The 16246-nt window shown below is 45.8% G+C and overlaps 1 protein-coding gene and 1 pseudogene across 1 annotated transcript in view; one reads left to right on the plus strand and one right to left on the minus strand.

The window, feature by feature from the left end:
• Positions 1-16246, plus strand: part of Pex14 (peroxisomal biogenesis factor 14) — a 137670-nt gene that overhangs the window by 70859 nt on the left and 50565 nt on the right. The gene's annotated exons all lie outside the window — the stretch shown is intronic.
• Positions 6101-6560, minus strand: LOC114612807 (annotated as a pseudogene).

Consider the following 16246-nt stretch of genomic DNA (forward strand, 5'->3'; position numbering starts at 1 on the left):
AAGCCAGGCCCTGAGTTGTATCAGGGAAAACCATGTGAGGGAAAAAAGACTCACACATAGGAAAGGCCTTCCTCAGATAGCACAAGCATGTTTACCCACAGCCCTTGCTCTGGGAAGCCTTAGCTTGGGATTTTGAGGTCATTTAGGTACACAGCCTCCAAGGCAAAGGGGGTGCCATGTTTTCAGCACAGAGCCAGTGGCATGCATGTGTGAGGAAAGGGGACCTTTTTAGTCAGAGGAGCTGGGCCTTCAATAATGAATGAAAAGTATAGGATGAATCTCCCGCTTGTTGAAGGGATACACATTGATGTCCCTGGATTTTGGAGATGATTTTAAGAGAGCTTGTCACACTTATCTGGCATCTCTCACAGAAGGGAGTCCTAAGGCAGTGGAGACAAGCCTCACAGCGGGTGGGTTTGGCTGGGCTGTTGCAGAGCATGGAAGGCAAGGCTTTTGAAACCTAAGGTATGTACCTAAGGCAATGTCTGTTGAAAAGCACGTTGACTGGGTTGTATTTACCAGTCATTGTTGTAATCGACAAGTTGAACCTATGCCTTGTATAAAAGTGTGTTTGTTGAGTTCTTTTTAGTGTCCATGTCTATGAAAACATAAGACCTTGATTTTAGATTTATTTTTTTACTGCTAGCTTGCTAGGTTCTTTTATTCACCAGATTTACACTTGTCCTTTTTTATTTGTTTACTACTGCTGCTGCCTCTGCCGCCTCTGCTGCCTCTGCCGCCTCTGCTGCCTCTGCCGCCTCTGCTGCCTCTGCCGCCTCTGCTGCCTCTGCCTCTGCCGCTGCCTCTGCCGCTTCTGCTGCTGCCTCTGCCTCTGCTGCCTCTGCTGCCTCTGCCTCTGCTGCCTCTGCCTCTGCCGCCTCTGCCGCCTCTGCTGCTGCCTCTGCCTCTGCTGCCTCTGCCTCTGCTGCCTCTGCCTCTGCTGCCTCTGCCTCTGCTGCCTCTGCCGCCTCTGCTGCTGCCTCTGCTGCCTCTGCTGCCTCTGCTGCCTCTGCTGCCTCTGTTGCCTCTGCCTCTGCTGCCTCTGCCGCCTCTGCTGCTGCCTCTGCCGCCTCTGCTGCCTCTGCCGCCTCTGCTGCTGCCTCTGCTGCTGCCTCTGCTGCCTCTGCTGCTTCCTCTGCTGCTGCTGCTATTTGTAGCACTGGAGATTGACCCTGGGCCTTGTACACACTAAGTACATGCTCTACCATTGAGCCATATCCAGCCCTTTAAATTTTATTTTGTCACTATGTTGCCTGGACTGGTTCCAGACTCAGTAGGTAGCTAAGTCGGCCTTGAACCTGTGGTCCTCTTGCATCAGCATCAAGTGGCTGGGATTGCAGGTCGTGTGGTAGCACATCCTTATCTCCTTTACATCTCTGAGGTAAAAGCAACTAAGTACGGGTTCTACATCAGAAGAGATGGGCCACACAGGCTCATATGTAGATTGACTGTGCATTGGACACCTCTCAACAATAAGCATCCAGCTTCAGAGAGCATTTGACTTAAATCACCCTGACAGGAGCCTGTCTCCTCAGAGCTTGCCTCTCGGCAGAGTTGGGAGGGCTCTATGTCTGCAGTTAGTTATCCTGTTTAGTTCTAAAGCCCTTTTAAAGTAATCTTTCTGTAATTAGATTGTTGAGTAGATTGTCTTTAGTAAGATGGTAGTCTAGATTTTGTGCAGTTTTGAGTTTGTTAAATGATTGCAAAGGCTTTCATTTATAAAGTTGAAGTTTATCATACAATGGTATTTCAGGGAAAGAACCGACTATCTTGACCCTCTACGATGAATTAAATATTACACCCACATAAATGTAGTCTTTTCAGTGAGCTGTATGTGTGCAGGAATGGGACCCTCTTACTGGTTTTGGCTTCAAGCCGTGGCACTGCTCTTGACTTGACAAGAAAAATCTCTTACCACTTACTGTCAGTGCATGACTGAAGGACAGAGACAAAGTCTTCTCAGCCCGTGAGTCACAAGTGGAATTGTGAATTACATTATTCTAATTGCAAATCTGGGGTCTTGGCCGAAGGAACACAGGTTGAGTTTGAAGAAGAGGCAGCTAGGGAGTCGGTTTAACTTACAGTGGCTGTGATTTGCACAGAGTGTAATTGGAAGAGAACAAATACGGAGCTCCATGATTTTTGATATTTACTTAGGTTTTTTTCTAATCAAAGGCTCCACCTTAGCCAGCCCTGCAAAGAGGAGACTAAATGGTAAAATAGAAATAACAGAACGGTGGCATTCCTTGGCACATCTTTCTGCTTGGTATTCATGATTCCTACCGTCTGTCTATCCATTCACCCACCTTTTGACTGACTGGGTGTACCTCACAGGCACTGAGTGAATAGAAAGACACTTCCGGGGTGGAAACGGGTTTCTCCACCAGCAATACGGACAAAGAAGCAAACTAAGGAAAGTGGTGGCGCTGCTCTGGGCAGCTGCTGAGGTCGGAGTGTGGCTGCCAGGGAGAGAGCTCAGCGGACTCGGACTCCAGTGCAGGAAAGAAGCTTGAGTGAGACTAGCAGTGCCTGGAAGCACCTTGGCCTGAAGATGGAGTCTGGCAGTGTGATGTCATGTCATCCTTAACTAAACCTGCCCAGGCACCAAGCACTCCCAGTCTCTGGTCTTGCTGGGTGCTGTCTGAGAACACTGGGATTATAATGTCAGTGGGGTCATAGAAGCCACTGGCAGTAGGTTAGAGTTTATAAACCAGCATAGGCTGGGATGACATGAGTGGTGCCATAGCCCCAGCTGTGTGTTTTCAGTTAGAGCTTAAGAGTGTCTCACGTATTACACATTTAGTCCTCTCAATAGCCATTTTCTCAGAAAGTATCTCCATAGCTGGGCGGTGGTGGCTCACACCTTTAATCCTGGCCCTTGGGAGGCAGAGGCAGGTGGATTTCTGAGTTTGAGGCCAGCCTGTTTACGGAGCGAGTTTCTACTGGCATGTAGCACTTGCCACACACCCATCCCTGAGGTGTCCAAGTGCGTTGTAAACTCACAGGCACTGGGCTGTCTCCTCGAAGATTCACACTGTTAAGTATGGGTTCTAGAAAAGCTGTAGAGGTGTGTTTCACTCACACCTTTTCTAGTTCCAATGCTTAGGGTCGTGACGAGGGTGAAATGAACGATTCTGTTGAGTTGTGGAAGATTTTTCCTGTCTTTCTTTTTTTTTTTTTTTTTTTTTTTTTTTTTTTTGGTTTTTCGAGACAGGGTTTCTCTGTGTAGCCCTGGCTGTCCTGGAACTCACTCTGTAGACCAGGCTGGCCTCGAACTCAGAAATCCGCCTGCCTCTGCGCCTGCCTCTGCCTCCCGAGTGCTGGGATTAAAGGCGTGCGCCACCACCGCCCAGCTTTTCCTGTCTTTCTTTTGCTGCTTTCCCTGAAGGCTCTACCCAGAGCTCTTCTCAGTTTGAAGAGAGGCAGTGAGGCAGTCTTGGACTTGAAGAGAGTGGCTGGCTGGTAAGTAAATGCTGTTGACTGTTATTCTGTGTGGTTGCTTTTATCAAGACAGTGAAGGGTAAACGGACAATCTCCGCTCCTGCAGAGAGGTCGGGCGGTTACATTACCGTCTTCTAGAGCATCTTGCAGCAAATACACGGGTTATATTAAAAGTTGCAATCATATCATTTTTTATAGTAAATTGCTGACCTTATGCAGTAGAATCAGCTTTATTGAATTTCGCCAAAAAGGCGTTTATAATTCTGCCATACACACATGATATTCATGTCCTTGCTGTCCATGTGGAAATGTCCCTTTTTATGATGTTAAGCAAATTAAATCCACTTTCTCCTGCACTGCTTGCTTCGCCTCACCTTTAAGATCCCTCCTCAGGAGTCGAACCTCTGGAAGCGGGCTCACCTCCATTAGCTCGATGCCATTATCTGAGCTGCGGTGGGTGCGTTAGGAAGCCTTGCCCTGCAGTGCACGGCGGATGGGGATTAGTTAGATGGAGGTGGTTCCAGGGCAGTGCATGGGCAGCGTGGATGCTGCCGAACACTAACGAGGCTTTCCCATAATTGCCCTATTTGTTTTGGGGAAATGGTGGGTATTTGTTTAAAAGGATTTCACGGAGCCAAGAGTACACAGCGCAGCCCGTTCTCAGCTACTCACTTGTGAATGATTCATTGCAAAACTAGCATTGCCAACCAGTTTTCTTTTAATTCTCTGTAGCTCCACACGGCAGCAGACCAATGTGGTGCTGGGATGCAAGCTAATTTTATCTAACAAAGCACCCCAGAAAGTTACATTACAAACATTCATGACTCCTCAACACTTAAAATTGATAGACTCTTTAGACTCTGGCTCTGGGTTCCTTGTCTTGTTTCTTTGTCTGCCATTTCTGTAAGTGTGTAATTTGTGTCGTGTGCTGGTTCTCAGAGAGCACAGCACACAACGGTGTGAGCCTGTGGAAACTGCATCTATTCATTGAGTCACTGGTCACTTATCCAACGTCCTTTCCTACTGCCTCGCCATATGCTTTAAGCACTGAGAATATAAAAATCAGAATTAATATTTGTGGTTGAGTGGGGTTCACGAGACATAGCTAGGCACAGAAACAGGGAATGCTTGGAGCAAGACGAACTGGGGCACAGGGTAGGAGAATGACTGGGCAGAGTTTTAAAGGTGCCTTCCTTGAGAGGCCGCCTTTATTTCAGTGGCTAGACCTGGAGGAGAACGCAAGGAGCTGTGTGTGGAAGACCTTGTCTAGGTCATGTGTTTACATTTTACTCTGGACACTGGGCAAGTTTGTGTGGAAATGTGCCATGTTGGACTTTCAGGGCTCTCTTTGAGGGTAGGTGGGCCAGTTAGCATGAAGCTTGCTGGGTGAAAGACAGCAAGAGTGAGGGGGGAGAGGAGAGGCCTGCCCTACATACAAGGGTGTGGATAGACCCTGGTGCTGAGCTGCTCGTCCAGTGACTACTGGGTTTGCACTCTTCACGTATGTACTGCTAAGAGGGTTGGCTGAAATCTGAGGCCCTGGAAGGAAGAAGAGATGACGTTTGTGAAGCAAGTGTTACTTTATCTAGAGATGGCTTCTCTGGGATAAGCCCTGTCACTCAGCTTCCTGTTGAAGCTGCCCCTTCTGCCATGGAAAGGTCGCATTGCATCAGACCACAGTCCTGAGGAGCTGCTCCTGTTGCATCTCTGACAGCTCAGCTCCCCCAAAGCTCCCCTCTGCCCTCCTACTCACCCGTCTTTACTCTTTCTCGACGATGTCATGTCTGAATCTGCCCCATTTTCTTAGCTAGTCAGTTGGTTTGCTGACCTGGCTGTAACACTTTGAGGTCCGCCATGCTTGGTGCTGTGGTGTGCACCTGACCTGTGTGCCCTGGTTTTCTGGAAGCAGATGAGTTGTTTTGCTTTTAAATCGATGTAGACTAGAAAATAAAAATGTGTGGCTCAGGGGTATCGAGCCTAAAGGTCAGAGACTCCAAAGGATGAAAAAGACAGTCCATTAGCCAACGTCCTGGGAAACCTCAGAGCTGCATGTAGCCCAGTGAGCTGCGGTACCCCGGCTCCAGGCCAGCTTGCAGAGGCTGGGACAGGAGTGTCTCTCACCCCTTTAAGCTCTTCTTTCTTTGCTGTTCCAGCTCAGTCAGAGTGTTCAGTCTGTGCTCAGATCTTTTTTTCAGTGCTTGTGGATGCTGGTGAACTCCATCCAGACTGAAAGCCTGGACCAGAAGGTGGGACTTTGTGGTGTGGTGGTATGTAGGATCTGCAGTGAAAAGTATGCAAGGTATAAGTACACTTTTAAAAACTCAGCACAATGGAAAGCAAATCTCATTTTTGTAGCCATTATGCTCTGCTTCCTTTGTCCAGCTTTTCCACATAAAAAGGCCTGTAAAGCTTGTGCTGGCCCCATGGAGCTAGTCCCCCTCCTCTCAGTACCACCTGCAGGACTCTGCCCCTCGGACAGAGAGGGCTGTGCTGACAGGCCACTTCTTATGACCTTGACTCTTGATCCTTCTGCCTCAACCTAAACAATGGGATGACGGATGTGAGCCACCAGCTCTGGCCCGGCTGCTTTTCTGATGTTAACGTCTAATTTTTTTTTTTTTACTCAAAGTGATTTTATTTCTTGTGTACACAACAGCATTTATGCCACTGGGGCAGAGGCCGTGGGTGACTCATATTTCCAATTGGGTGGGAGCACCCACTCAGCCTTATAGTATCGAGCCAGCCGGTGAATTCTGCTCTCTCTCAGAGTCAGGCGGAATTCAGCATCCTTCTCCTTGCTGTTCCTCTCAAGGTGCTTTCGGACAGCAACTGCTTTCTTAATCCAGTGGTAGAGAGCCTCAGGGAGATCCGGGGCAAGCCCTTTGGGCTGAAGGATTCTCAGGATGTTATTTCCCGTCACGAAACAGACCTGTGCCACACCATGTGTGTCCCTCAGGATCACATCTATCTGTGAGGGAGTCAGGCCTTTCTTGGCTAACTTGTAAATCTGTTCCTTCACGTCGTCGTCGTCAGATGTTAACTCCAGCTACGCGGGATGCTATGGTGGTAGGGCAGCGCTGACTTGACAGACCCTTCCTGGGAGCGTGCATTCGACCCATGATAGTGGATGTCTGGCAGCCAACATTTAATTTTTAAATGAATAGTTTTGACATCTGGTATTGATATCTTCTTCACGTCTGGTAACTGTTGGGGACACTGGCTAGTGGGCATCTTTGCTTCCCTGCATATAGGGAAGTAGAGGAAGGACTGGGAGAATTATGGAAAGGCCATGTTGAACCATGATTTTCACTGTAAGACAAGACGTGGAAAAAGTAATTGCAGAAACCATCCAAAAGCACCTCTCATTTCAGTAAGTAAACAGCAGCATGTGAGGGACAAAGACGCGCAAGTTTGAGATTCAGCTTCTAGCCCTTGGGAAGGAGAGTGGTTAAATCTGTGCTTAAGGTTCTAGGGCAAAGCCAGCGAGGTGTGAGAAGTGTGTACGCGCATGTGAGGGTGAGGGGCTGGGTGCCTGTGTTTACCAGGAACACTCATGGGAATATTTACCAGCACCTGTGTGCTGTCAAGAAGTACCCAAGCTGCTGGTGCCGTTCATTAGGTTTTCAGAAAAGCCGGGTGTGTGGCTGGTCGTTGCATCATATAGGTAGAACTTGCTTCACTCTGGCCCCCTGGGACACACAGGAATAGATTTGAGAGGCAGGATGACATCAGGGTGAGAGACAGCACAACTGGAAGTTGAGTAAAATGGAGTAGTCTTGAAGGAGGTGCTTGGCCTGGCCTGTGCAGGCACAGCATTGCATGTTGCTGGTTTGCTGCTCACAACCATCATTCCACAGTGAGATGGGCCAGAGAGCAGCTTGGAGGCTGCTGTGGAGGCTCCGTCTCCTGCCATCCCTCCCTGCGGCTGCGGTTCTATGACGTGTCTGTTCTTATGTGAAATGTCAGGGATTAGCAGTGTCCGGTCTGCCCTTTAGTGACGTCACCTTTGTCTTCTGGGCTCCTGGCTGTGGTTTGAGGTGTTGCTTGTATACTGCTCCTCTGGAAGCTGCTCCAGTTCTCCCTAGACATCCCCAGAGCCTGGCAGCTGCCTTCAGAATTCCAGAAGATGGGCTGGCATGTGCACAGGGAACCATGTCCATCAGTCTTTGTACCCCTCATTAGGCCCCAGGGTAGGGGTGCCTATACATACAGTTCATTTCAGGCTCAGTCTCTGTCAGTCTCTGTGTAAGCGTGAAGGGTTTCTATTAGGCTAAATAAGGAGCCCCAGAGACACTGGTGACAGTGTGATAATCGTCCCCTTGGAGGACTAGAGGTAGTTGGGATGTGATGACCTCATCCCAAGGGGACTGCTGATGAAACTCTGGCTTAGCCTTGCTGCCTGCATTGCATCTGGTGTGGGTAGGGAGAGTGTTGCTGGGATGTCTGTCCCACACCTTCCATGTCGCCTGGCTTGCTTGTCTTTGGGGCATTTCAGCTAAACTTCTTCAGTTTTATATAAGAACTTTAAAGACCTGGTGAGCCTGGTGGGAAATGTGCAGCAACACACATCCCAGGCAGCAGGGAACCCTGGGACAACACAGGGCACAGCAGTGCTGCTGTCAGGCTTTTATAGGCCAACGGTCTGGGGTCCTCAGAAGAATTGGTTGCTTGGGCCAGTGAGAGTGCACAAATCCGAAGGTTGGTTGGAACTCTCAGCCCTTTGCCTTCTTTTGGGGCTGTTGAATCCTGCTTTTCCTTTGACAAATCTTCAGTTTGCCTCTGCTGCTGTCTTTTTTTTGCTAGGTGCTAGATCTCAGACACAACTCATGTCTGTAAGTACGAATCTCTGACAGCTTTAACAACTGCTGGCTGTGGACGGAGAACATGTACCGTGATTTATTTTAACCAGCCTTTTGATGGACATCAGAGTACTTTCCTTCTCCCCGTTCCCGCAGCTCTTCTTTACGTGCCCTGGAGAAACAGCTCGCACTTCTCTGATTGCCCTTTTAGGGGAAAAACTGTAAAACCTTGAGGTGCCACTCCTGCGTTAATGGAAATGGGTTGGTTTTCATTTTAATATGCACCACTTTACTGACTGAGTGTGTGCCCTCCACCCCAGCCATGCTGTCCAGTGCAGGTTTTAAACTTCCAGATTGTCAAGTTCATAGGTCTTTCTTTCGGTTGAAATCAGAGTCCTTCCCACAGCCTAAGGGCATTGACACATTTGCCTCTCTTTTTCTTTAATGGGCCTAGTTTTCCTTCATGGAATTTATTTTGTTGATAGTTGAGCAGCAGGGACTATAACTTTTATTTTTCCCGGTGACCAACTTGATTGTTCTGGCACCACTTAGCGACATGTCAGTTTGTCATGCATTGTATTCTGAGTGTTGTCACATGCTGATGTCCTGTCTGCTGGGCTTCAGCGCCTCTGTTCTTTTAGACTATAGCTTCCGCTTCCTCACTGTTGTTGCTGATGAGAGTAGCCCTGGTGTGTACAGCCCCTTATCAGCACTCCCCTTTAACTCTTTTTCTTTTCTATGTGTGGGCATTTTGCCGGCACATGTGTCTGCACCGCATGCATTCAGTGCCTGCAGAGGCCAGAAGGGTGTCCTTTGGAATAAGAGTTACAATGGCTATGAGCCACCATGGGGGTCCTGGGACTCACACGCAGGTCCTCTGCAGCCACTGAGCCAGTCCCTGGAACCTCACATCTCCTCTTCTTAATCCTATTCCTCCCCACACCCCTGCCAGTCTCTTTGGAATTGTAATCTAATTACATTCAGTATGGAAATCACCTAGGGTAGGAGTGACATCTTTGCAGACAACAGCATTTCCTGTTAATGGTTTGACAGAATTCTTGTCTAGCTTCTATACACTTTCTTTACTCCTAAGTATCTTAAAATTTATTATTATTGCTTTGTGACCTTTATTTCCACTATATTTTCTGTTCTTTGGTAATACTTAGAAAAGCTGTTGATTTCTATGCTTTTAAAATCATCCTATTGTGCCTTTTGTTATAGTCCTAATGCCTGTTACTGGTTCTCTTAGTATTTCTCAGTAGCAGGTAGATACTATTTTCCCTTTCCTGGGTTATTTAACCCTATTATTATTATTATTATTATTATTTCCAGAACTGTGTTGGGCATGAGTGTTCAAGGCAGTAAAGGGGGAATAATCCTGCTGCCCCCGACCATAAAAGAAATGGTCATAATTACAGAATGACCCCTAGACTTTCCAATGTCCTCCCTTGCAGATGGACTTAACAAAAAACAAGCAAAAAACTATTCTGCAAGATAGTTATTCTTTGGCCAGACTTGTTTAATGTGCTCTTTGGTGCCTTCTATTCAATGAGAAAGTCAATGTTACTTTTATTTTTTTTTGAAGCAGAAAAGCTGGAAAACAGTGGAATCCATCCTAAAGTCACTTGGCAAATACAGGTGACTGTCTCCTAAAGTGTAAAACAAATCGTTTTGCTGAGTGGTTGTGGAAGGGGCTCAGCATTGCTAAGTCTGACTAAAAAGGACAAGCTTTTGTACAGGAAGCAGTGGTGTCCAGAAGTGGTTATTTATTCCACAGACCCAGAGGCCACCTGACAAGGTCGATGTCTGTGTTGTCAGACATCTGCTGCCTTCACCAATGCCAGGTGAGGCTGTGGGAAGACAACAAGGACTTCTTCACGTAACTAGTAGCTACCGAGCAGGCCATGGTCTCCCCTCTTCTGAGGGCAGACAGTAAGACTCCTGCTCAGCTTTCAGCTTTCTTCTTCCATCAACACTTTGGTCAAGGCCTGTTGGCTTGAAATTTTTCCATCCTGACACCACTACCCCTTTCCCTCCCCCTTTTAAAAAAGGATTTATTTGTTTTTATTTTATGGGTATGAGTGTTTTGCCTGCATGTGTGCATGTAATGCATGTATGTGTGTATGTGCGCCAGGTGCATGCAATGCTCACAGAGGCCAGAAGGTGCCGATGCCTTGGAACTGCAGTTAGACCACTGTGAGCAGCCATGTGGGTGTCGGGAACCAAACCCTGGTCCTCTGTAAGAGCAGCAAGTGCTCTTAACCATGGAACCATCTTCCCAGCCCTTGCTCTCGTTCTTTGATGGTGTCAGCACAGGCTAACCTCTGACTTGTTGTTTGTAAAGAAGACTGACTTTCTGAGTGTCCTGCCTGTGTGCTAAGTGCTGGCCCTGTCCAACCTACTTCATCCTCAGTCTTTTACCCTTGAACACGACCAGATTCACAAAACATTGAACACTGCAAGAACACCCAGAGAGCTCTCCCTTGTTCCTCACTGATTGACGTTTTCCCTCATCTGCATGTCTGTCTTTGCTCTCTCTGTACATACTGCACATTCATGTTGCATACACTTGTATGATCATTTGAGAGGGACTTGTAGATATCCTGACAGATCAACTACATACATGCACATTCATGTTGCACACACTTGTATGATCATTTGAGAGGGACTTGTAGGTATCCTGACAGATCAACTGTAATTACTTCAGCATATATCTCCTCAAACAAGAATGTTCTCCCACACAGTCACTTCACATGTCACAGGGAGGAAATGAACATGACTCTCCTAAGTACCTGATATGTTTATTCCATGTTCCTGATATGTATATTCCATGTTCAAGTTTCCCTGTTTGCTCCAAGTTTCCTCTGTAGCCTGCATTCCAGGAGACAGCCAGGGTCACACGCGTGCTTCCCGGCTGACTCTGAAGACCTGCCCTCTTCCCTTCTCTTGTTGTAGATGACATTGACATAAGTGAGAGATCAGCTCGGTTTTATTGACTATTCTGGGCTTGTCACATTGTTCCCTCTTCATAAAATTGAGATCACAGGTTTTTGGCAAGAATACTTAATAAGTAATGTTCGGTACTAACTATCGCACTGCCTTACAAGGGAGGGTATCAGAGTTCTCTGCTGTTGGTAATGCTAATGTGACCGTTTGGGTAGCAAGGTGATTACCAGATCATCTGTTGTAAAGGGCCATCTTCCCTCACGGAATTAACACGTAGTTTAAGGAAGGCTCTTTTTGAGATCGTGTTATCTGTTACTTGGCAATCTTCACTTAGCTAGCACCTTTAGCATAAATAGAGAGCTTTGCTTTAATTGACTTTCTTTGAAACTAGAAAAAAGTTTGATTTTTCTAAATATGTTATTTCTTATGTATTTTTTATAGTTTATTTTTTCAGATACAATCTCATATAGCCCAGTCTGATCTAAGTCTTTAAAAAAAACCATTTTATTTAGATGTATTTTAATTATGTATCTATGTCTATACACCTCTTTGTATATGTATATGTGTGTTGAGGCGCCAGTGGAGACCAGAGGAGTTGAATTCCCTGGAGTTACAGGCAGGTGTGAGCTGCCCGACGCAGATTCTGGGAACAGAACTCTGGAAGAGCAGTCCTTGATCTAACCACTGGCCTATCGCTCCAGCTCCGTCAGTCTTGCTGAGGGATGACTCTGAACTCTTGATACTTTTGGATTCCTGGGTGTACCACAGTTATCAGCAAACGTTCTTTGGCTAAGAGCTTTCACATCCTTCCTCTGCTGGGATAATGACTCCATTTCATTGTGTTATTTGCTGGATGGGGTGGCGCATACTCAGTATCTGCTATTCTAGCATTCCAAGGCTGATTCAGGAGGACTACTGCAAGTTTGAGTCTAGCCTTATCTATATAGCAAGTTCTAGGCTAGCTAGGACTACTTAGTGAGACGGTCTGAAACAAAATGTTTGACTATCACTTATAACCTGAGGAGTATTTGATTTGCTGTTTCAGATTTGGTTCAATGGCTCATACTCAGGTTGGCTCCTTTGCTTCCTGGGATCTGTGTCTCAGATTGACTCAAGCTCACAACCAAACATCTTCCCAAGATTTCTTTAGGGAGAATGATGCTGGCAGGCTAGGGCTGGACACCAGTCACAGGCTTCTGGGCTTCTTTTACACACACACACACACACAGATGTACACACAGGCACACACACATACATACACTGAATTATTATTTGTATTTATTTGTATCGTATATGTATGTTTACATATGCATATAATCCAAATTTAGCATGAATGGGTTTTACTTTCATTTCTTATTTTACATTCATATTACTTTTACAATGATAAACTTGGTCCAAGAGTTTTATATACTTATTTTTATGCTTTATTATAAGGTAATTTTAAAGTTATAAGTGGTATTTTTAAGTGTTGAGGAATTTTGCCCACCAGCAAGTGCCTACTGTGTACCATGTGGCTGCATTTTTCCTGCTGGTATGGTTGAGATCTGCTGCATATAGCCTAGTCTGGACTCAGACTTGCCGGGTGGATAAGGGTGACTTTGAACTTCTGGATGCTCTGCATATAGCTTCCAAGTGCTAGGTTACAGGTGCAACCCAGCACATCTGGCTTTTACAAAACCTAATATTCTCATTAACATTTATCTCTCTGGGTAAAGTTTTACTTTTTTTTTTCTTTGAAGTTCTGTTTATAGTCTAGGTTAGTCTCAAACTCATGATCCTCCTGCCTCATCCTCCTGAGTGTTGGTATGACATCTGTGCACTGTTTGATTTCTAATTTTCTGCAGAGGATAAGCACTCGTTTGCTTAATAACAACAGTTCTTTGAAGTCTTTAATGCATCCAAAAAGCATAGAAGCCAATGATGCCCTAGAATCATTGATGCCCTAGCGTCCTAGAGGACAGAGCTCAGCTCTGACTCCTGTAGTGTGTATGAAAGAGAGTTGCCTCCCACTCACCTGTGATGCCAGGGCCAGAGCCCACCACTCACCTGTGATGCCAGGGCCAGAGCACTTCATCCATTCACTCGCCATTTCTTTACATTTATTTGTGCGTGGGTGGGTGGGTGTGTGCGTGCGTGCATGTGTGTGTGTGTGTGTGTGTGTGTACACATATATACATGTGTATAGGTATGCATGTGTCACAGTGCGTGTGTTGGGGTTAGGAGACAACTTGAAGGAGTCAGTTCTCTCCTCCTGCCATGTGGGTCCTGGGGATTGGGTGGCAGGCATCTTTACTTGCTGATCCATCTCAGGTGGGCCCAACTTTAAAGCACTTCAATTCCATTTACAGTTTCCTGCCTTTTGTGGTATTGTAGTGATCTCTGCAAATCTGTGTGGTACTGCATAGATTTTAAACCTAAGGACATTATCATTAATTTTAATCCCTAAAGACATTCTTATTTTATACAGTCAATATTCGTGTTTCCGTTGTGGGATTATGTTCCTTCTGTCTGGAGAATTCCCTCTATACTTTACTGGGGAAGGGGCTACAAGTGATAAACTCTCTAGTGTTTGTCTAAAAATGAAATGTTTTCTCACTTTTGTTTTTAGTGCTGTAGATGAAACCTGGGGCCTTAGACAGGCTAGGAAATGCTATACTGCTCGAATACTCCTAGCCTTTTCAGATTTTACAGAAAGTTTTAGCTTTATTTATGTATATAACTATGCAGAGTCATAGGAGTTGTTTGGGAAAAAAATAAAATAAAAATGGTTATTGCTTATATTTCTTATGTATGTGCCCACGTGTGTGAACACATTGGTGGAAACTCTCTCAGTTCTCTCCTCCTACCAAGTGGGTTCTGGACTCAGAACCCACTCAGGTCATCAGGCTTGGCTGCAAGCACCTTTCCTCACTGAACCATCTTGCCAGTCCTCCTAAAGTATTTGATAGCTTTAATAACTGGCTTATCAGCCAGGCGGTGGTGATGCATGCCTTTAATCCTTGGGAGGTACAGGCAAGCAGATCTCTGTGAGTTCAAGGCCAGCCTGGTCTACATAGGAATTAAAAAAGCCAACCAATAAAAGATAACAACTGGCTTACTTATAAGTTTGCTATTATTCTTTCTCCCCTTTGTGGTCAATTTCTTTGTATATTTTGTAACTTTTAAATTTCATTACAGATATGGGCATGAGTAAGCTATGTGAGAAGATTTCCTCTGAAAATTCTTACAGGTCAAGTAGGGCCATGTAATGTCTAGTCAGAGTCCGAGTTGAGTCAGGCAGTAAGGCTGTGATGTATGTTACATAAGGCTTGTTCTTCCTGCAGTCCACCCGTGTTGTTTGGTGTAGTTCTTTCTGCGTGGGGCCAGCCGAGAACTGCCAGTATTAAGGTGCTTCTCCTAGGTGAGATAAACGCTATCTGTTGTTTAGCTGGTGCTCTGAGACGAGCAAAGCTCTCTCCTCTTTGTCCCACACTCCATCATTTCCATTTTGCTTCATGCCTCTTCCTTACATCCTTAAGAATTCTGCTGGTAGCTGAGTGTGGTGACCACACCCGTAATCTCAGTAATAGGGCCGAGACAGGAAGTTAGCTAGCTCAGGTGGACAGCATTGCAAGACCTTGCTTAAGAAAACACAGCACCTGATCCTGTTACATCTGAGGAGGCCATGTGCTCTGCCTGATCACCTTGCCTCTTTCTCCAGGGGATCTGGGCTTCTTCAAGTTCTGTCTGCTCTGTAAACTCTATTTATCTGTTTCTATGTCTGTCTATGTATTTGTTTAAATGGTTGAATATCTTTTATCAAAAATGCTTAATACTAGGTGTATTTCAGTTTTCTGGTTTTTACATTTTATTTTTTATTATTGTGTGTGTTTATGTGTGTCTAAAGTCGGTGGGTGTGTGGATGTCCCAGCATGTGTGGCGATCAGAGGATCACTTCCAAGAATCTGTCTTTCCTTCCATGGTGGGTTCCAGGGACTGATCTCAGATGATCAGGCCTGTACAGCTTGGGCCTTTACCCACACAGCTGTCTTCCTAGTCTTTTATAAGTGCTTGAAGTACTTGCATATTATTATAGTGAAATGTCTTTTTTAGTTATTGGGTTTTAGGTGTTTTGTGTTTTAGAAGCAGAGTTTTATGTACTCCGGGCTGGATTCACAGTCACTGTGTAGCTGAAGATGGTTTTGAACTCCTGGCCCTTCTACCTGTACCTCCAAGTGCTGGGATTACAGGTGGGCACCAGTAAGCTCATTCATAGTGCCTGTCTAACGGGTAGGAGCCAGTACTCATTAGAAAATTTGTTTTGTATAGATCTCGTATGTATCACCTGAAGGTAATAGTTTTGTATGGTCTGTTTAGTGTACCTGTGTTCTGAGTACTGCCCAGCACACAAAGCTAGCCTTCTCTATTGTACTGTTGTATTCAGAATTTGGACTTTCAGATTAGAGATACTGAACCTCTCTCTGTCTGTGTATGTCTCTCTCGTTCATCTCAAGACAGACAAAGTTCTGCCTCTGATCACCTAAGTACCTGCTCACCTGCCTGCTCTTCACCTCTCTCTGGGGTCTCAGACACTCAAGCCGTGGTTGCCTTGGCAGCTCCCTCGTGCCTTAAAATAGTTTTGTTTTTCAGTTGTTCTCAGCAGTGTTGTTGGGTCTAAAAAGATACCCACCTTAGACACAAAAACCCTTCAATGAACGTTTGTTCTTGCTGAGGGGACCAGTGAGAAAGAGAGACACAGACAGACAGGCAGGCGTGCGCATACACACACACACACACACACACACACACACACACACACACACACACACTGACTGAGACACTTGTGAGGTCCAGGATGGCCTTGAATTGATCTTCTTGCTTCTCCCTTCTGAGCGATGGGTTAGAGGCAAGGCCTCGGTGTTGCTTGGTTTAAATTTCTCGTGAGATAAATTTCTTTTGGGGGATTGTTTCCTTTTGTTTTTCTTGTTTTTCCCTTTCTTTTTGGGATAGGGTCTTACTCTATAGTTTAGGCTAGCGTGGAACTTGGTGTTGTAGCCCAGGCTAGACTTGAACATGACATC

This window comes from Grammomys surdaster, unplaced genomic scaffold (genome assembly GCF_004785775.1).
Source record: "Grammomys surdaster isolate TR1022 unplaced genomic scaffold, NIH_TR_1.0 126185, whole genome shotgun sequence".
Lineage (NCBI taxonomy): Eukaryota > Metazoa > Chordata > Mammalia > Rodentia > Muridae > Grammomys > Grammomys surdaster.